A 13,448-nucleotide genomic window follows, 5' to 3' on the forward strand; every position below is an offset into this window, starting at 1 on the left:
TTAATACGCTGGGATATTGCTAGGACAAGATGCTGGCAACATTACAAGTATTTTTGATTTACATTTCTCTTTATTGAGAAAGACGCATTGAGGGCCATAGCTGCAATTTCAGACAAAGGACTAAGACTCTACACTGACATGCTCTTTCTTTTTGGGTGACCAAATTCAAAGTTTTAAATCTGAATTTCAAATCATGTGACGCATAAAACTGACAAACATTAGAAGTTTCATGGAAATTTTCAAAACACTAATATTCTAAAAATAGGGATTGGTACAAGACTTTCACAAAAGGTTTTGCAAAAAGTTCATGCATTGAATAAATAATTTATACATGCATTTAGTATGCAAAACCTTTTAGGCTACAGTGAAAACGCTGTCACATAATTTTTATTTTGTATTTTTTTAAAGTGATTAAACAAATCTAATGACACAACTATCACGCAACTGTGACCAGAAACCTACTAGTCATCATCCTCTCCTCCTTCCTTACCCGAGACTCCCTGCGCTGGGTGCTGCGCAGAGGCGGCGCGGGTCCCTGCTCCCAAAGGAAGGCTGAGCGCCAGCCAAGAGGTGCCAGCCAGGAGCAGACAGATGGTGGCCAATAAGGAAACTATCACTCCGTCTCAGTCACCATGGCAGAGCCTGGGTGCCACACAATAGTGGCCCAACTATCGACTACTTTACTCCTCATTTCAGCTCGTTAGTATGTTTACCTGCGTATGTCTAGTGCTTCCAGCTATAGGGCAAATAGATGCAAGAGCCATATTAGGTGTACCAGTCCAGTGTCACATAGGGCTTGTGAGGTCCCACCACAGCCAAGCATAGCGCTGAAGCCAGACATCCAAAGGCTGCAAGACAGTGCACTAAACCCAGTGGACTAACCACCGCTCAGTGGGAGCAGTTATGCTCTGGGTTAGCTAAGAGGAAACATACCAAACTCTTCAAAATGCATGCTCAACATATCAATTAGTTAACAAAAGAAACTTCAACAGATGACTCCTAAATTTCACGTATTTTTTGTATGTAGAGGGAAAACAACCTTGATATTTTGCTTAAGGATAAGACAAGCACAGTCCTGAGTTTAAGGTGCCCATCTGCTTCCCCTCAAACAATTGCTCAAACCCAGGCTCTGAACCCTCCAGCAGCCGCCTCCTCCTCTCCCCTGCAGATCCCACATCTCCCAGGCACCTGTCAACCCCTTACTTTACAAAGAACAACCTGCCATGAACAAGGGTAGAATAAAAATGATTGCAAATATTTTCAGAACCCGTTTTAATCAAAACGGGTCTGAACTGCTAACCATCCAGCACTGTCCCTGGCAAAGCCTTTGCAGAAAGACCCACGGCTTCGCTCAAGCCTGTGCAGCACCGGGCACCATCTGGTCTACTCCTCGGGGGGGCCTTTCTGCTCTCCCAACCTGTACTGCTGCAGTCAGTGCCACCAGCAGCGGTGCCCACCACCTCCGCACTCCCTGCCACGCAGATGTTGGAGGACATGGCAATTTCACGTGAAAGCTTTAAAATATTTATCTTGCGTCCTGTTGCTGATTCCTCCTGAAGTACAAACAAGGTCTGAATGGCTTTTTCTTTATTTGTAATTCATACCTGAGGATCGCTTGCTATGCAAGGTTTGGTCTTGATGGTACACTGCTCAGAAAAGACCGAGTATGGTATCTTTCCTGTGTAAGCTATATGTTTGTTAAACACCAGAATTAAGTATTTGTATTAACAAACATTTCAAAGGTTCCCCCGGATTTATTCTGCACTCTGTCTCTTGCTGGTCACCAACAGCTGCTGTCATAGTTTTACTTGTCCTTTGGTAAAGAATAACAAGGCCAACTGAAACACCGACTCCTGAGTTACACGTAAACAAGCGGGTGCCCGCTACAGAGATGGGACTTTGTTTATCTGGGTTTTGAAGCCCTTCTGGGTATCCACCTTCCCACACAACTCCTTTCCCTCCGTCGCTGCCTCCAGAGCTGCCACGGAGCCCAGAGCAGCTGGCTCACAGAGCCCCCTCAGCTTCTCCTTCCAGTCCCATCCCAAAGCAGCAGGGAGGATGAAAGCCAGCGCTGAGGAAGGCTGAGCCTTCCTCCCCGAGGGGTCCCCGCAGCAGCACGAATTGCTGTGGCAGAAGCAGGTTCTGAGCCAGAGCCACAGCCTGAGCAAAGCTGAGGGCAGATGAGCGGGAAGGACACACCACCCGCACCCTTCACACCGTCAAAAAGCTGTGGGAAGAGGACGTGAGCCCAAACGTTTTAACTCGCAAGGCTGCTGTACCCAAGTCTTCGAAGGCTCTGCTAGTGACCTAAAATAACTTCCCCTTACATAATACTGTTACGATTTTAATGTGCGAGATGTCAGAGTTTTACAGTGCCAAAAGCCAAAGCTATGCATTCAGTTGGAAAGCTAGCAGGCTCCCATGTCTAATGGTATCAAACTCCAGCTGGACTGCAACCCAATACTTTTTACAACAGCAATGTAAAGTTTGGGAGAAATCTCATACTTGAGAGGAGAGGAAAAGACTCATGTATAGTTCCTGCAAGAAATTTCTTGAAGAAGGACTGACAGCTGATTTAAGTCTTACCAGGTGAGACATATCAGAGCCCATCTCTCAGATGCAAGAAAGAAAAGGCTTGTGAACAGGATGAAGTTCAACACTAGTTTGCAGAGAAACAGCCTGGCTAACGCAACACACGTTGAGTTCATATTTTCAGTGAATCACTACCCACATTTGCACATATGTGCCCACTGCAACTCAGTGTCTTGATTTTCTCTGAAATAGAGAGAGGACCTGTATCTCAGCGGCAAGGTGGGACTTCATAGTTTTGTAAAGCACCCAAAGGACAGCAAACTGAACATGCAAAGAGTCAGGATCCCAAGAGCATTTGCAAGATGACAGTTCACTGGCCTGGAATCTTTTTAGAACAAGCATTCCAGTCTTTAAAAAAAATTGTTTAATCAAATGTAAAGTGCATCAACCTGTGCTAAGTGGAGGAGGGCAGAAAAGCTTTCTTTGAAAAGGCTTGGGGGAAGCATTGGGTTGCTGTAAGGGAGGCCAACATAAGCTGTATACTAGCTTTAAACAAGTTAACTTCTGTGATCCCACTGCCAGGAAAAGGGTTATAAGAGCATTAAACAAACACAGAATTTACAAGAAGGACACCAAGAGATTGGGTAGTCTGCCTGACAACCACATCATTCTTCTTCCCCATTGCAAACCTGCAGGATAATAAACCCTTCTCTCTTTCATATATAGATAAATATATAAACAAACTGCTCTTCTGATAATTCAATGTCAGCAGAGTCTCTAAAACCACTTTTTAAAGCTTTTCTCCTGCCTTTTTTTTGGGGGGAAGGAGATAACCAAATGGGTCTTCCAGTGACCTATGAATATGTTATAATTTTAAAATGAAAAAAAAGTGGCAGCACTTGTTGTCAAACTACTCTAGCTGCAGGAACTTGTATTTATGCAACATATTTTAAGCAAAAACATTCTCCAAGAAAATTTTCCTGTTTATAAGGCTTTTTTGTCTTTTACAACAGCCAAAATCTTAGAGATATGTGCAATGCTAAGGAAGACCAAGGTTTATGTTAAAGCAATGATATGTAAGGTATTTCTTATTTTCAAACCATCTATGGGGGCATCCCACCTTTGGCTGCACGAACAAAAGTACCGCTCGAACTGGGCACAGGGGCAGCAGGACGGCGAGCTGGCAAGTTTCTCTTGCTTCCTTGAGAAGTGGCTGCAGTTGGAGGGGTGGGGGTCCTGCAACTGAAAACACGAGCCTTTCCTCACCGTCACTCAGCTCTTTTGTGGTGGGATTTTTCTCCCCCCGTCACACTCTCACACCTCTAAAATAACCAAAAGCAGATGGTAACCTTCGAGCTGGAGGATGCCCATGTACCAGGCAGGCACTGGACAACAACCATGCTCAAGAGAACAGCATAGGGGAAGGGTCTGAGCTTCAGTGATATGCTAAAGTTGTAAGAATACCTTACAAGCTTAAGACAATTTCTACCTTTGACAAGGTAGAAATCATGATCAGACTAGGGAAACCCCCCCTTCTCAGTATCAGTGTGAGACCAGGCACTTTCCAGGGAAATCAAATTTCAAACCCTCTGGATTGGGTTTGCGTGGCAAGGTTTTGGTAGCAGGGGGACTACAGGGGCGGCTTCTGTGAGAAGCCGCTAGAAGCTTCCGCTATCTCTGATAGAGCTAGTGCCAACCGGCTCCAAAACAGACCCGCCGCTGGCCAAGGCCAAGCCCATCAGCACCTCTAGGGTAACATATTTAAGAAGGCAGAAAAAAAAAACTGCACAATTGCAGCCGGAGAGAGGAATAGCTCTGCAGACACCAAGGTCAGTGAGTGAAGAAGGAGGGGGAGGAGGTGCTCCAGGCACCGGAGCAGAGATTCCCCTGCAGCCCGTGGTGAAGCCCATGGTGAGGCAGGCTGTCCCCCTGCAGCCCACGGAGGTTAACGGTGGAGCAGATATCCACCTGCAGCCCGTGGAGGACCCCATGCTGGAGCAGGGGGATGCCCGAAGGAGGCTGTGACCCCATGGGAAGACTGCACTGGAGCAGGCTCCTGGCAGGACCTGTGGCCCTGTGGAGACAGAGGAGCCCACTCTGGGGCAGGGTTGCTGGCAGGGCTTGTGACCCCATGGGGGACCCACGCTGGAGCAGTCTGTTCCTGAAGGACTGTGCCCCATGGGAGGGATCCATGCTGGAGCAGTTCGTGAAGAAATGCAGCCTCTGGGAAGGACTCACGTTGGAGCAGCTCGTGGAAGACTGTCTTCCATGGAAGGGACCCCACGCTGGAGCAGGGGAAGAGTGTGAGGAGCCCTTCCCCTGAGGAGGAAGGAGCGGCAGAGACAACGTGTGATGAACTGACCGCAACCCCCATTCCCCGTCCCCCACAGGGGCTGGGAGGAGGGAGAGAAATCAGGAGTGAAGTTGAGCCCAGGAAGAAGGGAGGGACGGGGGGAAGGTGTTTTAAGATTTAGTTTCCATTTCTCATTACCCTACGCTGATTTGCTCGGTAATAAATTAAACTAATTTCCCCAAGTCAAGTCTGTTTTGCCCATGACGGTAACTGGCGAGTGATCTCTCCCTGTCCTTATCTGGACCCGCGAGCTTTTCATTGTATTTTCTCTCCCCTGTCCAGCTGAGAAGGGGGAGTGATAGAGCGGCTTTGGTGGGCACCGGGTGCCCAGCCAGGGCCAACCCAGCACACCCTCTCACGCACCAGGTGCCCAGCAGTAAGTCAGCCTCAGCATTGCCCTGCACTGCTCCCCCACCCCACGATGCCCTTATTTACACAATAAGCCTGTATTCGATCAGTTCATCTGGTTTTGGAATGGGTGTTCAAAAACAAGAGAGGAAGAGAAACCTGCACTTCAGAATTTACTGATGGAGATACAGGAGGTGTGTATTTCAGGGCAGCCTAAAAGGCTCTGCTGTTCTCAGAGGGAATCAGGAATACAGCCAAGAAACAAGCAGATATTCATCAAGGGAACTGTTTTTACTACTAAATGGCCAATTGAAGCCCCTACTATTCTGTCATATATCTATGTCACTGCAGCCCCAATAAATATACCCCTCTGATTAGTTATGAGACTATCTAGAAATCTCCGAGAGACGGATACCATTCGCTTTGCCAGCTGGTCAGTCTTTGCAGCCCTGCAGTCTCAGAGGAATTTAAAAAAAAAAAATCCAAAAGACAACACAAACTTGTTGTCAACGTATTGCTTTTTTTCTTAGTCCTCAAACATAGATATTTTTAGCTAATCAGCCAAGACGGCAAATGACATTTCACAGGTACAAAGAGCTGCAAAATGAATGGAGCAGAGTTTATCCACATTTGTGCATTGGATCAACCAGTTAGTATTCTCTAGTTAATGCTATCCTGACCAAAACGACTACTAAAGTAAGTCACAAGAAGAGTTTACCAGTTACCAGACAAAGAGTTGAGAACATCAGAACAAGAAAGATTTGAAGACAACCGAATAAAGACAACAAACAATTCCCATACTGGTTTTGCATGGTGCTATCAGATGCATGAAGTCTGTGGCTTTCATTCTCATGCTAGCTTTGACAACACATACATATTATCTATAGGTTAGAGCTGTTCCCCTTTCTGAAGTCAGACCCACAGTGGTGCTGTTTTTCTCCAGAAAAAAAAAAGAAAAGAAAAGAAAAAAAAAAGCTTACAGCAACCACAGTCCCTCTGTGCTCGCAGCCAATACTGACTGCGAAGAAACTGGAATATGTCTTTACAGGGAGAAGACAACACCACTCCCTATGGATCAGGCAGCCAAAGGATCGCCTGGGTAGGTTTCACAGGACTCAAGAAGGATGTCTCAGCATGAGGACGTGTTTTATAAATCAGCTCTCCACCATCCACTGATGTATAAATGTTGTCACGAAAAACAAAATAAAAAACAAACAAAACAAAGAAAATAAATTAAAATAAATTAAATAACAAACTCCTTATGAAGACAAACAACGAGCAGCAGAGGCAATCCAAATCCACAGTTTTATGAAATTTCCACAGGTTTGTAGCATCGTGCATATTAATGGGTTTTGAGCGATTTCTTTTCCTCCCTCCCCCCGCATTGAGCCAGTAGCCTTCTTGCTTCACTTTGGGAATCAATTCAAAGCTGCTCTGCAGAGTCAAAACAAATGCTGGATTACCAACCAAGGGATACGCTTCCCACATTTATCTTAATGGAATGTTAACGTAATAGCTTGTATGTGACTACCTCAATACTAATACACTAGACAAAATACAAAACGGCTCGATTTATTGAATTATCTGTGGAAAGGACAGAAGTTTCTTTCTGAGCTTAGATATTTCATTAGATCCTAAAGCTTATTTTAAAAAGCATCAACCATCACCCCTTCCTCATTGGAAGGGATTGTGTTTGGCTGTTCCAGGATTCAATATAGGAGTACAAATGACTTCTTCTATCCTCTGCTACAGGTCTAAAAAGTATAAGCAACTGAAGGAAACTATAGGTGACCTGGATCAAATGATCACCTATGTGGAAGGACAGGTTCTTTTAAGAACAAGTCATCCCCTAACTTAATTTCTCTTGATGCTTGAGGGAGAAATTAGATGGAAAGTAATTTTGTCTGCCTAAGAACAACTTTCTTTTTCCTTCTAGATACATAATAGCCACACAAATTTGTCCTGCTCCATAAAGGGAAGGGTAGAGGCAACTGTACTGAAGCTGGCAAACCTCACCTTTGTAGGCAATGTAAACTTCAGTGTATCTTAAACTATTAGAACCAAAAATAACAGGTAACAAGTGGAAGACCATCTCCTACTCTCATAATACACTACTGCCTCCAACAGTCGAGCTGTGGAGATCCATTACAACCCATTGCCTGGACATTGCTCTTGCAGCCTATACTACCTTTAAGATATTGTAACATTAACCAAGCTGAATGCTAATGATCATGTGAAACCCAATGGAAATAAAGAAATTGGAAATTGCTACCTAAGAAGCTTTTGCTTATAGAAAGAGAAGTGGAGGGGAAAAAAAAAAAAATCAATATGACAAAGCAATATTTCAATTTACAAATCTTTTGTTTTTAAGCCAAAGATACCATTTTAAAGCAGGAATGATTTCTAATAGCACTGACAGCTTCAACTTATCATCAGCAGGAAAGCTTACATACGCCTAAATTCAGCAAAAGGAAAATATACAATATCTTAGCAGGAGGTATATCAGTGCCCATCTGTGGTGGTCTGTATTGATGCACTGTTCACTGCACTTTCCCATAAAACACACCTAAATGGATGAAGAGGGTTTGTGTGCCTCATCCCACAACAGTCAGTTGACAAGAACAAGCATAAACCAACTCTAAACTCTTCAGCAATATTCTTGCCGCTTTCCTGTAATACAGGATAGGATTTCACAAAAATTGGTCTAACTAGGAGTGAACAAATCAGCCAATTGCATAGTGGTCGAATTTGTTACCACAGGCATTAACTGCAGTCCTACTTATTTATGAGAAACAGGCTTCCCAGGTAAAGCCATAACAATCCCAGCTCTCTCCCTCCGCAGCGTTCGATCACCCACGTCGTTACAGCAGCACGGCAGGCACCACCAGCTCCTGGCCAGCCACTACATCCATTTCTCATAGTCACATTATCTTCTGTGCGACTGGAAAAAAACTGGATCCCTGGTGTCCTGAAGCCTACCAACAACACTGTGGAAGGCAAAAGGAATTCCAACTTTGTTTCCTTTCTGGGATCTATTTTTCTTCTTTTTCAGGAGAGAAACCAGGCTTTTCAGGCTGCTAGTACAAACATCAAGTTGCTAAAAAAACAGCCAACATTGTCTCCAACTACAGTATCAGTGTTGTAACTGCCATCTGTGAGGGTTTGTTGGTGGGTTGTGGTTTTGTTTTTTTTTTTTTTTTTTGTCGACACAAAACCTTTGGAGCCTATAAAAGTGGAAGAGATCTGGGGTAAAGGGCAAGCAACTCCCAAGAAAAGTTATGAATGGAAATGTGCTACAAAGCCTCCTCTCCTTTCCACCCCTCGTGACCGCTGCTGATCAGGACAAATCTTTCAGATGATGCAGAAACTGATCAATTATCTCTTGTGGGTTTCTTAAAATATGTTACAAACAGAATTGTACGCCACAGTAAGATCGCAGTTTTATTTCATCTCAGACAGCACAAAACACTCTCTGTATATATACACAGCAACTCACTTCTTTCCTGAAACAAAGTTCTCATTGATCCTTTGCCACAGACTCAATTATTGTTTCTAATCATGATCAACATTTGTTTAAGGTACTGTGGACCGTAAACAATGTAAACAATAAAAGCATCTGTCCATGTTGATGTGAGTGTCATTGGCAGGTTAGATACCTGTATCGACTGGTCCCGAGGGTGTTCTTTTTAAATTCTGAAAGCCCAAAGTAAATTTAAATTACAATTTACAGAATAATCTTTAAATCAGCCACCTTTTGAGGTAGTGTTATCTTGAGCAGATAAAATCACAATCTGTCAATTAAATCCCAGGAAATTTTTCATTGTTTTAAAACATAATCCTAAAGATGCTTTTTTTTTAAAAAGCTTTTTTTTTTTTTTTTTTTAACGTGGGAGATTCTGCAAAATCCCTGGTCCTCCTCACACCCATGGGGAAAAATAGCCTTCTTGTAATTTGGCAATTATAGATACACCATGTAAAAAAGTAGAAATCAAGACATTTTAAAGAAGACATTTAAAAAGTAAAGATAAAAAAAAGAGAAGTCCTTGACTGTGGGATATTTAGAGGATTTCCAGTCATGTTTTCCATAGCATCATCTTAAAAATAAGCGGCCTTTTCTTTCTCCTCCCCCCCCACCCCAAACTCCGAAGAAAACAGCCACCAAATGCACTCAACTAGCCTCAAAGTCACACGTGCTCCATTGCAGATCTTGCTTTCAATGTGTCTTTTGTTTGATGGCTGGTGTTTCAACATCCTCAACTGGAACACAAAAAGGTCAGAGCAAGTCTTCTGGCATTCACAGACCTGCACCAGGCCCCGCCAAGAGAAGATTGATGCCATAGTACATTTCCCCCAGTCGAGAGAAGGAAGTGGAGGTTTGAATCCGAGACCAGCTATGTTTGTTAGAAGGATCCTTAGTCTCCCAAAGACTGTCAGCGGTGTTTAGTTTTGCTATATTCCTCTGTGAAACTTTTCTGCTGGTGCTGGTAATACTTTTGAGTTAGAGTTCTGCCACCGCACCACATTACGGCCGCAGTATCACGATGTGAACGCGTTCCCCCCAGCAAGAGGTTTTAGCCGTGCATCCCAGCCCAGGGCTCTTTCTCCACATCCCCCCCCCCGCCCCGGTTTTGCTTCACCTCTCGGTTACCCCTGGTGCCCTTACGCCTGCTGCCTTGGAGGACAGGCTGCACCATTAACCTTCCAGTGTGCAAGGCCAAGGTCCATACTGCAGCTAGAGGGAAGCTGTTGCTAAAGATTCCTTAAAAGCTTTGGCACTTCAAGGCAGTTGGAACCACTCAACCAGAGCTGGGAGCCAAAGCTTTGCCACAGCATTAATGGGCTTTTGCCCTTTTAAATTTTCTAAGCCTGTCGCCTTTCTGATGCGCGCAGTTTTATTCAGAGTCCTAAATGGCCATTTCATATTTAAAAGAAAGCTTGCATAGGTAGCACCCTAAAACTACCCCAGGTCATTCATCTCCCCCGCTCTCCTACTGTCTCTTAGGAAACCTTTGATAGAGCATTTGTTCAGGCTGCCAAGTTAAATCCTCTTCTCTCATGTGAATGCATTGAAAAAAGCAGTCAGAACACCCGCTTCACTCAGGCCTGCTGAAGTAAATGGAGAAAACCAATTCCTCTGGCACTACAGAGCCATTAAGCCGTTTGCAGATTATTAACTGAAGCACAAAAATATACACCGCGCACAACCGGACGGCAATGCAGAGCTGTTCCGTAAGTTAGCTTCAGTCTCGATAAGCTGCCTGTATGGCTGCAATTTGTAACCATTTGTGCAGCTGCCCTAACTGTTTAGCGGGACCCCGACAACCCCAGACAAAAGCCGTTTCGCCGCGATGCGGGGGTCACGCAGCCACCGCCGGGCACATTTCACCTTTAATAAATGTGGTAATGGGGGCTGCCCTCGGAGGAGAGAACCCGAGACGCCTGCCCACGCCGGTGCCCCTAATCACAGCCTCCAAGGTAGCACCGAAATTAAACTCTACACGTGCAAAACAAAGTTTACAGTCTAAAAACCCGATTATAGTAACAACTTCCTCCCCCTGCCTCGGGCTGCCTCGCTCCTTCCCCGCTACCGAGCCAGCCCCGAGCGCTATCCCGAGCGGCACGGGGGGAATAAAAGCGTGGCTGGATGGCTCCTATTTTTATGTTTACATTCCTGAAGTGTCTTTTAACTGACTGCCATTCCCCCTCTCCCCGCGAGCAGCTCCCCCAGCCGCCCCTGGAAGCGCTTCCCCCGCTCCCCTCGCACAAAGGCGGGCGGGCGGGCGGCCGGCGAGCGGCGGCCAGGCCGGGCCGGGCCCCCCCGGCCCCTGCCCCCGCGCCCCCTCCCCTCCGCCCCGGCGGCTTCCTGGACAGATGCACCGGGGGGAGGGAGGGGAGCGGGGGGGCTGCTCCTTCCTCCTGCCCGGCGAGAGAGGCCCCGGTCCCAACTGGCTCTCAAAACCCAGACACAAGGAATTTACACCCAGGCGAGCTGCCCGGGGCCCGCAGAACAGGCGCAAGCTCCCCCACGCGTCTCCCAGACCCAAGACGCGCGGCCGGGCAGGCAGAGGCAGCCGGCCGGGCAGGCACGACCCGACCCGACGCGACCCGCGGCCACGGCCCCGGCCCCGCCGCGGGGCTCCCGCCCGCCCCGAGGGCGCTCGCCCCGGCCGGGGGCAGCCGCCGCCCCGGCCCCCGCAGCCCCCTTTGTTTTTGCGGCGGCTCCGACGCCCGCCCGCCCGCCTCGCGTCGCGGCCGCCGCAAGTTCGAGGCGGGCCGGGTCCCCCCGCGGCCCCGCGGCCGGCCCGGGAAGGGCATTTCCCGAGCAGTGTCGCCTCCCCGCCGGCGGGCCCGGCTCCGCGGCTCCCCGCCCGCCCTCGCCCCGCTCCCGCGGCGGGGACAGCCTGCCCCTTTAAGAAGTCTCCGCGCATTTTCTCCCCTCGCAGAATAAATATGGTTTGTTGTTTCTTTTTTTTCTCCCCCCCCCCCCCCCCCCCGTACACCTATTTCCCCAGCGTGGTCGCTCCATTGTTTCTGCTCCGCCGAGACGCAACCCCTGCCCGGCCGCGAACGGGGAGGTGCGCGCAGGGAGCGCAAATAGACGCGAAACTTACCTACAGATTGCAAAGCAGCCTTGCAGCAGCAAAATAATAAGGAAGAAGGCAGGCAAAATCCTCTCTCCCCAACTGATTTGCAGCTCTACTCGGGTATTTTTAAATATATAATTTTGTTTATTCCCCCCCTTTCTTCCTTCCCCCCCCCGCTTTCTTTTTTCTTTCTCCCCCCCCCCCCCCTTTTTTTCCCTTGCCCACAGACAGTGAAAAGGAGCTCAATGTTAGTGGGTGAGTAAGTGAATCAACTAGCAGAGAGCACAGCAAGTTGAAGTGTCAAATTACATTGGCTATTCTATTACCAAAGGGCCATGCTTTGTGGCTGCTGGCAAAATCTGTCCCAGATTCCTATCTGAAAGGGAGCTGCCTCCTACAGGGATGTTCTTTCCTTCGCCCTCTCCCTTTCCCTCTCCCCCCGCACCCCCTCCCCAATCACACAAAGTTAAAAATCTTAGATACGAGTTAAAACACAAATATTTTCTTACAGTATATTTTAAGGCGGGGATTCTCGGTTTAGTCTTCCCGAATACGAGGCACTCAGGAACCCTTCCACTCTGGAAACTGAAAGCAGGAGAATACCTATCCTCCCTTCTGTATTTTTGTATTATTAAATAGGGGAAAACCACCCTGGACCCAACGCACTCTGGAGCGTGCGCTGCCTCCGTCTGTATCGTTTCCACGGGAGAATTTTTACGGGGATGGGAGGAACTGCCGGGCGGGTAGGGGGATTACAGGGGAACGCCGAGACATTCCGCTGCTCCCTGTGTTTCACTTCACACACCCCCCCCCCCCCCCCGCCATTTATTGCCACCGCCGCCTCCCTCGGGGCCGCTGTTATTTTCAGAGCCCGCAGCTCCGCCACCCAGGTAGGAGCGGGGTCCTCCCGGGGGTCCCCGCCCGCCAGCGGGGCGAAGCCGGCACAGGCGGGCGGGCGGGCGGCGGTGCCCGGCGGGGCGGGCCGGGGAGGCGGCCCCGCCGGCGGGGGGCGGCCCGGGGCGGCAGAGGCCGGACCCCCGCCGCCCGCAGCGCTAACAATGGGGCGTGGGGTCCCCCCCCAGGAAATCCAGGCCGATTTCCAGGGAGAAAATAACAAGAAACCGTCCTTGTCTGACGAGCACCAATCTGCTAAAAAACATCTCCCTCGGCTTCTCTTCCCCTTGATAAAACACTTCCAGGACAATCAATATTTTATGATGAGTTGTTAATAAGCCTAATATATTCATCCCTGCTCCAACGGGGCTTGTTAGATTATGCAATTAAGATAAGCAATTTAAACAGCACTGTGCAGCTCCTCGCTGGTCACATTCGTCTTGTTGTTGGAGGAGAAAGATCTGGACTTTAAAGGGATGTGGGATTACGCGGGGGGGGGGGGGGGGAGCATTTTTTTATTTTTTTTTTTTTTTAAGTGCGCGCCGCCGGAATCGCGCGTTAATGCCGCTTTCGCCGCCGGCCTCCCCGGGGGCGCTCCCGCCCCCCCGCCGGCTGCACGCACCGATTTGCATGGGGCGGTGGAGCGGGGCTGCACCGCCCGCCCCGCGCCCCCCCGCCCCGCTCATTGACGCCTTCGCGGCTTCCCCAGAAAAAAAAAAAAAAACCCAAAACAAAAC

The 13,448-nt window shown here is 48.1% G+C and overlaps 1 protein-coding gene across 7 annotated transcripts in view; it reads right to left on the reverse strand.

The window, feature by feature from the left end:
* Positions 1-12,403, reverse strand: part of ZMIZ1 (zinc finger MIZ-type containing 1) — a 364,625-nt gene extending 352,222 nt beyond the window's left edge. For 6 of the 7 annotated variants that reach the window (XM_087765617.1, XM_087765610.1, XM_087765611.1 and 3 more), the window contains exon 1: positions 11,845-11,963. The gene's annotated coding sequence lies outside the window, so the exon portion shown is untranslated. Of the gene's footprint in view, positions 1-11,844; positions 11,964-12,326 lie in introns of those variants that run through there. The other variant, XM_087765607.1, reaches the window with a different exon arrangement.
* Between the last annotated feature and the right edge of the window lie 1,045 nt (positions 12,404-13,448).

The sequence above is a fragment of the Nipponia nippon genome, unplaced genomic scaffold, assembly GCF_047370975.1.
Source record: "Nipponia nippon isolate SJK-2023a ecotype South Korea unplaced genomic scaffold, ASM4737097v1 scaffold_3, whole genome shotgun sequence".
Lineage (NCBI taxonomy): Eukaryota > Metazoa > Chordata > Aves > Pelecaniformes > Threskiornithidae > Nipponia > Nipponia nippon.